Source organism: Notechis scutatus, chromosome Z (assembly GCF_049901735.1).
Source record: "Notechis scutatus isolate UNSWTSFEM ecotype Mainland chromosome Z, rNotScu1.2, whole genome shotgun sequence".
NCBI classification, from domain to species: domain Eukaryota; kingdom Metazoa; phylum Chordata; class Lepidosauria; order Squamata; family Elapidae; genus Notechis; species Notechis scutatus.
In genome coordinates this window covers 135686630-135693333 of record NC_142025.1, presented here as the reverse complement: position 1 = coordinate 135693333, position 6704 = coordinate 135686630, and the positions used below count along the sequence as shown (strand labels likewise).

General features: G+C 39.3%; 1 protein-coding gene and 1 long non-coding RNA gene across 2 annotated transcripts in view; one reads left to right on the top strand and one right to left on the bottom strand.

Annotated features, from left to right (window-relative positions):
* Nucleotides 1–674: 674 nt before the first annotated feature.
* Nucleotides 675–6143, bottom strand: LOC148129317 (uncharacterized). Its single transcript, XR_015745551.1, has 3 exons — nt 5757–6143; nt 4779–4825; nt 675–778 (listed from the first exon to the last, which is right to left on the bottom strand). It is a non-coding gene; the product is annotated as an uncharacterized LOC148129317 (long non-coding RNA).
* The window catches only part of EMP3 (epithelial membrane protein 3 (MAM blood group)), a 112980-nt gene continuing 110566 nt past the window's right edge, over nt 4291–6704 (top strand). The window contains exon 1 of the mRNA XM_087944895.1: nt 4291–4431. The gene's annotated coding sequence lies outside the window, so the exon portion shown is untranslated. The remainder of the gene's footprint in view (nt 4432–6704) is intronic.

Here is a 6704-nt window from a genome sequence, read left to right as displayed (position 1 = left end):
TTAGGGTGAATATCCTCTTCATCATAATTGGGATGTTACATGCTTTAAATATTCCCCTTTATCAGAGACGACCCTGATTTTATTTTCCTCCAGCTCTTTATAAATAAATGTTTAGAATGAATTTCTAGAAAGTTGAACAATGTCCGGATCCTTCTCACTTCATTCCTTTATGATTTTCTGATTTTGGTTTTAACACAGCAGAGTTGAGACTGTATTGCATGGGATAAATTTTATCTTTTCCCTTGCAGTTTCCCCAGAATTAATAAACAGACAGAATAACAGAGTTGGAAGGGAACTTGGAAGTCTCACTCTTTATGATTGAGAAGGTTGTGTCCAGCATGCATTTTTTCTGCAAATAAAAGTAGTCCTTGACTTACAATTACAACTAAGCCCAAAATTTCTGTTGCTAAGGAAGACAGTTGTTAAGTGAATTTTGCCCTATTTTACAGCCTTTCTTGCTATAGTTGTTAAGAGAATCATTGCAATTGTTAAGTTTGTAACATGGTTGTTAAGTGAATCTGGCTTCCCCTTTGACTTTATTTGTCAGGATTGTTATGATATGTACAGAATAACCCTTGAGTAACAAGAATATGCACATGGAAATGTTTATGAGAATAGTTATGAATAATTATCCAGCCACACACACAGACACACTAAATTGAGTTAAAGTTTACTTTAAGAAATAGCACAGTCCAATAAACGGTCCAGGTCATATACGTTTAACAGTCCAAAGAATATCCAATTACAAAGTCTTCTTACCAGTTGTCTTTGTCATTTACTGTAAACAAAGATAAAAAAATATAAGCACAGCATAAATACAACAGAGAACCTTAGATAGCAACAGAATGTCAGAGATACAGAATGTCAGAGAGACAGAATGTCAGAGAGAGCAAGCTATGATCTCTAGTTCCCTCTTATGGTAGTTTGCAATATAATCAAACAATCGGAATATAGTATAAATCAATACAGTGATTTTGTCTTAAAGCTACAAACATACATTGTTGATTTATATATTGCCAACCCAACTAATTGGTGGACAGATTCCTAACAAGGATATCTCAAAAGGATTCCATAACCCCAGAACACCATAACCATCAGACATATGAGCCCACTGCCAAGCGTCTGGATTTTAATCATGTGACTGTGGCGTTCCGCCAACATTTGCAAGTGTGAAAAGTGGTAACTTTTTTCAGTGCCTTTGTGCTTTGAATGGTGGTAAGTGGAGGACTACCTGTATACAGGAACATGGGAAGCATGATTGGAAAGTTTCAAAAATTGCAGCTCGCTGCCAAGAAATATTCTTTTTTGCTAGACTTTTCCAACCAGATTGCTACTTAGATGTGTTGAACTGTGATCCTAATCATCTACAGATGGAGACGAGTTACAGCAGAGCAGCTGGGGAGATGAAGTTGCAGGTCAGAATTTATGGAAGGCGTTGTATTAAGAAATATTTTACAGAGGTTTTCCAAACATATCGTCCACTACCTCCTAACTGAAAACCAGAGCACAAAAAAGGTTTTGGCACAGACAGCAAAAGAATAAATAGCCCTCAATTTACAACCGTTCATTTAGCAAATGTTCAAATTTACAAAGGCACTGAAAAAGTGACTTAAGACTGGTCCTTGCTGTTATGTCCATTGTAGTATCCCCACAGCCACATGATTATAATTCAGATACTTGGCAACCAACATATATTTATGACTGTTGCAGCACCCCAGAGTCATTTGATCACCGTTTGAGACCTTCCCAGCCAGTTTCTGACAAAGTCAGTGTGGGAAGCTGGATTTGCTTAATGACCCTACAATTCACTTAACTGTAGTGACTCGTTTAACAACCATGGCAAAAAAAAAAGTTATGAAATCAGGCATGGATCTCTTAACAAGCACCTTGTCTAACAATAGAATTTTTACTCCCAGTTATGTTCATAATTCAAGGACTACCCATGTAATGCTAAAAACAGGATCAATTTGATTGTTTATGACAAAAGACTAAGGGAGGGAAGGTGCAAGGGTGAAAAAAATCTTAGTAAACAACTATTGTCAAGAGTGAAATCTGAGAAAAAGCAGCAATGGAAGGAAAGGGGGGAAAGAAGAGGGATAAAGTAGAAGAATTACAGCAATAGAATGAAAAAGTACTAGTTTAATTTCTCAACAGATGAATGGAAACTGAGATAAGGAAAGAGCATTGAAATTGCTTGGGAAAGGGTGATAAGAATTGTCACAGAATGCCATACTGGAGGCTAAAACATACAAAGAAGGGTTGCAGGAATTGGGCATGTCTAGTTTAATGGAAAGAAGGACTGGATGGTGACATGATGGCAGTGATCCAATATCTAACGGGCTGCTGCAAAGAAGAGGGGGGTCAACTTATTTTCCGAAGCACCTGAAGGCAGGATATGAAGTAATGGATTGGAAACTGTTGTGAACTGAAGTTTTCACTCTGGTCCACTGTTTAAGCGGGAAGAGAGGTTTGTTCTGATTGGCTGTCCCGTCTGACAGCTGACTATATAAGGAGCGCTGTCAGACGGAGCCAGCTGTTGCTGTAAGCTGAATGTAAGGATTAATAAATTGTTCGCAACGTTATTCCTTGTCACCTCCGTCCTTCCACCTGCAGTATTTAATAAAAACTAATCCGGGAAAGAAGCAACTTAGAACTAAGGAGAAATTTTCTGGCGGTTAGAACAATTAATCAGTGGAACAACTTGCCTCCAGAAGTTGTGGATGCTCCAACACTGAAGGTTTTATGAAGAGATTGGACAACCATTTGTCTGAAAAGGTGTTGGGTTTCCTGCCTGAGAAGTGGGTTGGACTAGAACAGCAGCCCCTATCATTTCGGGTACCATGGACTGAAGAGAGGTTTTTCCATGGACCAGAGGGGTCATGGTTTCACATGCTGTCTGCATCCCACAGTTGGGGCTTCGCATGTTCGTGTGGCCCGGTTTCTGACCTGTTGTAGACCGATACCATTTCACAAACTAGGGGTTTGGAACCCCCAAAGTCCCTTCCAACTTTATTATTCTGTTAAGTGTGTGGAGTTATAGTGAACATATGAAAAAGGATGTTTGGTGGAACAATGAAGCCATAGAAACCATGCATGAGAACAAAATATATATGAGAGAATGATTGGTACAAAAAATGACAGAGGTAGTTTTTACAATCTCTTGCCCTTGATATGCACTCACAATTCCTAGCCAGCATGGAAAAGGATGATGGGAGTCAGCCTGACATATCTGCAGAGGCAGTAAGCCAAGATAGCCTTGTCCATGCAATCTACGTAAATAGAGGACAGAACAACGGCTGGAAACTGTCTGCAGAGCAGAGCCCTGAAGGATTTCAGGAAGTCTGTTGAACTCCACAGGAGAAGGGGAGGAATAGCAAGCATATCTGAAGGTCATTAGCTGAGCTGATTTAATGCAACATGACCAGGCTATGCAATAAGCAAATACAGTTTCCCAGAACAAGTTCTGATAAGTCACGATCCCATGCAGAAAAACATCCTGAAAATGTAAGAATTCCGATGCTTTGATGGACGTGTCATTAGGGAAAAAATGGGGAAACCATCTCCTATCACACGAAGAGCAGCTGGGTATGTTCCTGTACTCCTTCCTTATTTCAATGCTGCTTAGCCTTGTAACCTTGTAAGCCAATAAAATGGTTTTGCTATACCATTTGTGGACATTTTATTTTTGACCTTCTATACCATCAACAGCTGGAAAAGTTAATCAGCCAGGATAGGGAGGAGGATTTAAAGGCAAGGTCTCCTGATGCGTGTTAGTTCTAAGTAATACAATAATTGGAAGAATATTTTACGGACTGGTGCTCTCCATATGTGCGGGATTACAATTCACAGAATTCCTATTTGGCAAAAGGCAGCTGTTCTACCTGTTGATAAAAGTCTTACTCTTGGCGAATTGTTGTAGGACATCTGATAGAGGCCTTTCCAGGAGTTGTTTCCCATTCTGTCCTTGGGTTTGTTAATGATTTACAAGCCCAAAGTAAAGGAACAAAGTGTGAAATCATTGGGGAATTGAGGGGGTGGGACTCTGTTACCCAAGAGCAGGTCAACTACTTCCCCATAGCTCTTTGGAAAGGTTTCCTAAAGGACCAATCTGACCTCAGGTGAAGGATCTCTGGATAAACAACTAGGTTCAGATTGGACAATGGTTATGTTCATAGATTTGCATTGAGATGGTCGACCATATTCGTGATTGCAGACCATGAGGCCAAACAGCTGTCTTTGCAGATTCAGGGGAAAAAATCCTATGTAAACACAAATGCAGTATGTTGGACCAGATTCTGCTGATTCTGAGTAAGCTTTCAACATTCAAATGCTTTTTTTAAATTATTTTTTTCTGCTGTCTCCTATGCATATGCAAAGTCAGACTTGGAAGTAGCCAACGGTGGTAACTATGAACCATCTCCAGGAGATCAGGTGAGAAACCCGTATCTGTCAGGGACTTCCCACAAAAATCTAATTTTCTAATTTCTAGCTTAATAGTAGAGCTACAGAACTATTCATTCAGAAGTCTGAAACTAGTTTAAATATGCATTGGAAATGTAGGCTCAAAAATTAACTCAAATGCAGATCCAGGAAGAAAAAAGGATGGTTTTTAGCTCTGTATATATTCCTGTATCATATCAGAAGACTGCAGCACAATCTATCTGATTTGGAGACTACAGGGTTATCTACATAAGCTACAGAAACGATGATGCAAAAAATCATTTTGCAAAATGGAATCTGCAGAAAAATAGTGCTGCTACTTCAAAGGTTTGACAGACCTTCCTGTTTTTCTCATCTTCTGTCCAAGCAACGGTTCTGAGAACACCTAGAAACAAGGAAGTATATTACTAGAAGCAACATAGGTTTGTCAAAACAGATCATACTAGACAAACCATATTGTATTTCTTTGACAAAGTGACTAAATTAGCGAACCAGAAAAATGCTCTGGAGTCTGGACATGTTTCAGTAAAGCATTAGACAAAGTAGATCACAACCTATTTCTCGATAAGATAGAAAAATGAAGGGTAGACAGCATCACCACCAGATGGATTCATAACTGGATAACAAACTGTACTCAACATGTAGCTCTCAATGAAACTGCATTTACATGGAGGGAAGCATGCAGCGAGGCACCCCAAGTTTCTGTCTTGGTGCCAATACTCTTCTACATCTTCAGACATGATTTAGATGAGGGGATTTGGTTTTAAACTTAGGCAAGAAAAACAAAATACACAGTTATAGAATATGTGGTAGTTGGCTCAACAGCAGTAACTGTAAGAGGGATCTAGGAATCCTAGTGGACAATCACTTAAATATGAGCCAGCAATGTACCAAAAAGCCAATGCAGTTCTACAACAGAGGAATAGTATCAAGATCACATGAAGGGGTAATTTTGCTTTATGCTGCACAGGCAAGACCACACTTGGAATACTGCATCCAATTTTGATCACTGTAATATAAAAACGATATTGAGACTCTAGAAAGAGTGTAGAGAAGAGCAACAAGGATGATTAGAGGGCTGGAGGCTAAATCATTTGATGAATGGTATGTCTAGTCTAATGAAGAGAAAGACCGGGGTGACATGATAGCAGTGTTCCAGTATCTAAGGGAGTGTTACAAAGAAGTGCGAGGGGGGTCAACCTACTCTCAAAAGCACTTGAGGGCAAGGCAGAAGTAATGGGTGGAAACTTAGCAAAGAGAGAACCGACCTAGAAATTTCCTGACAGTGAGAACAATTAATCAGTGGAACTGATTACCTTCAGAAATAGTGGGTGCTCCATCACTGAGGTTTTCAAGAAGATTGGGCAGCCATTTGTCCAGAATGACATAAGGTCCTCGGCTTAAGCAGAGGGTTAGACCAGAAGAACTCCAAGGTCCCTTCCAACTCTACTAAAGACTTCCACAGGAAGTCATTTTAGGGCCATTAAGTCTATGCAGTCCTCTGGTATTTTAAAACATTTTTATTTTTTGCAAATCCTGGACTTTACCTGAGCCTCTTTTTTTTTTATTTTCTGATGTCCACATTTTATCACCCAGCATTCAAAATTTTAGTCCATGTCAATATGCAAGCTGGATATTTTGTTTAAATGTTGTCCAAGTAATAAAACTCAGTGGCAGAAGGAAGAGTCAAATTTAGATATAGTCCTCTCTCTATTGAACGAATTCATGTCTTATGTATTTGCCCTGTTTGGCAGAGCTGAACTGAAGCATCTCCTGAATATCTCCTATCATTGGCCAGGAATTGAGGATCAATGCTGCAGGATCCAATCTGGGTTGGTCAATGGATCAGTGTGTTCTGGTATATGTATACCGAGAAACAGGGAGACATATTGGTCCATGTGAATTGTCTCTGCCATATGATTTATCAGCTCTGGGGTTCACAAAGTCTTTTGGGATAGGGTGCATACTTGCTGGAAAGATCCTCAAATTTCCGCTTGTTCTGAAAATGCTGTCAATTCAGGCATGATTTTAAAGCCACCCTACAAACAAATTCAATTTAACTTCCATGCAAAATGTTAATTCAAGCATGCATGCTCATGTCACAATAATTCAAAAGCATGGATTATGAAACTCTAGCCAGAAGGTGGTGCTATGGCACCATGTTCTGAGTATATATCTTGGCTAAAAACCTTAGAGGGGCCCATTTTTGCCTTATATTGACCAGAAAAAAATATAATTTTCAAGAGATGGAGGAGAAATCTTCA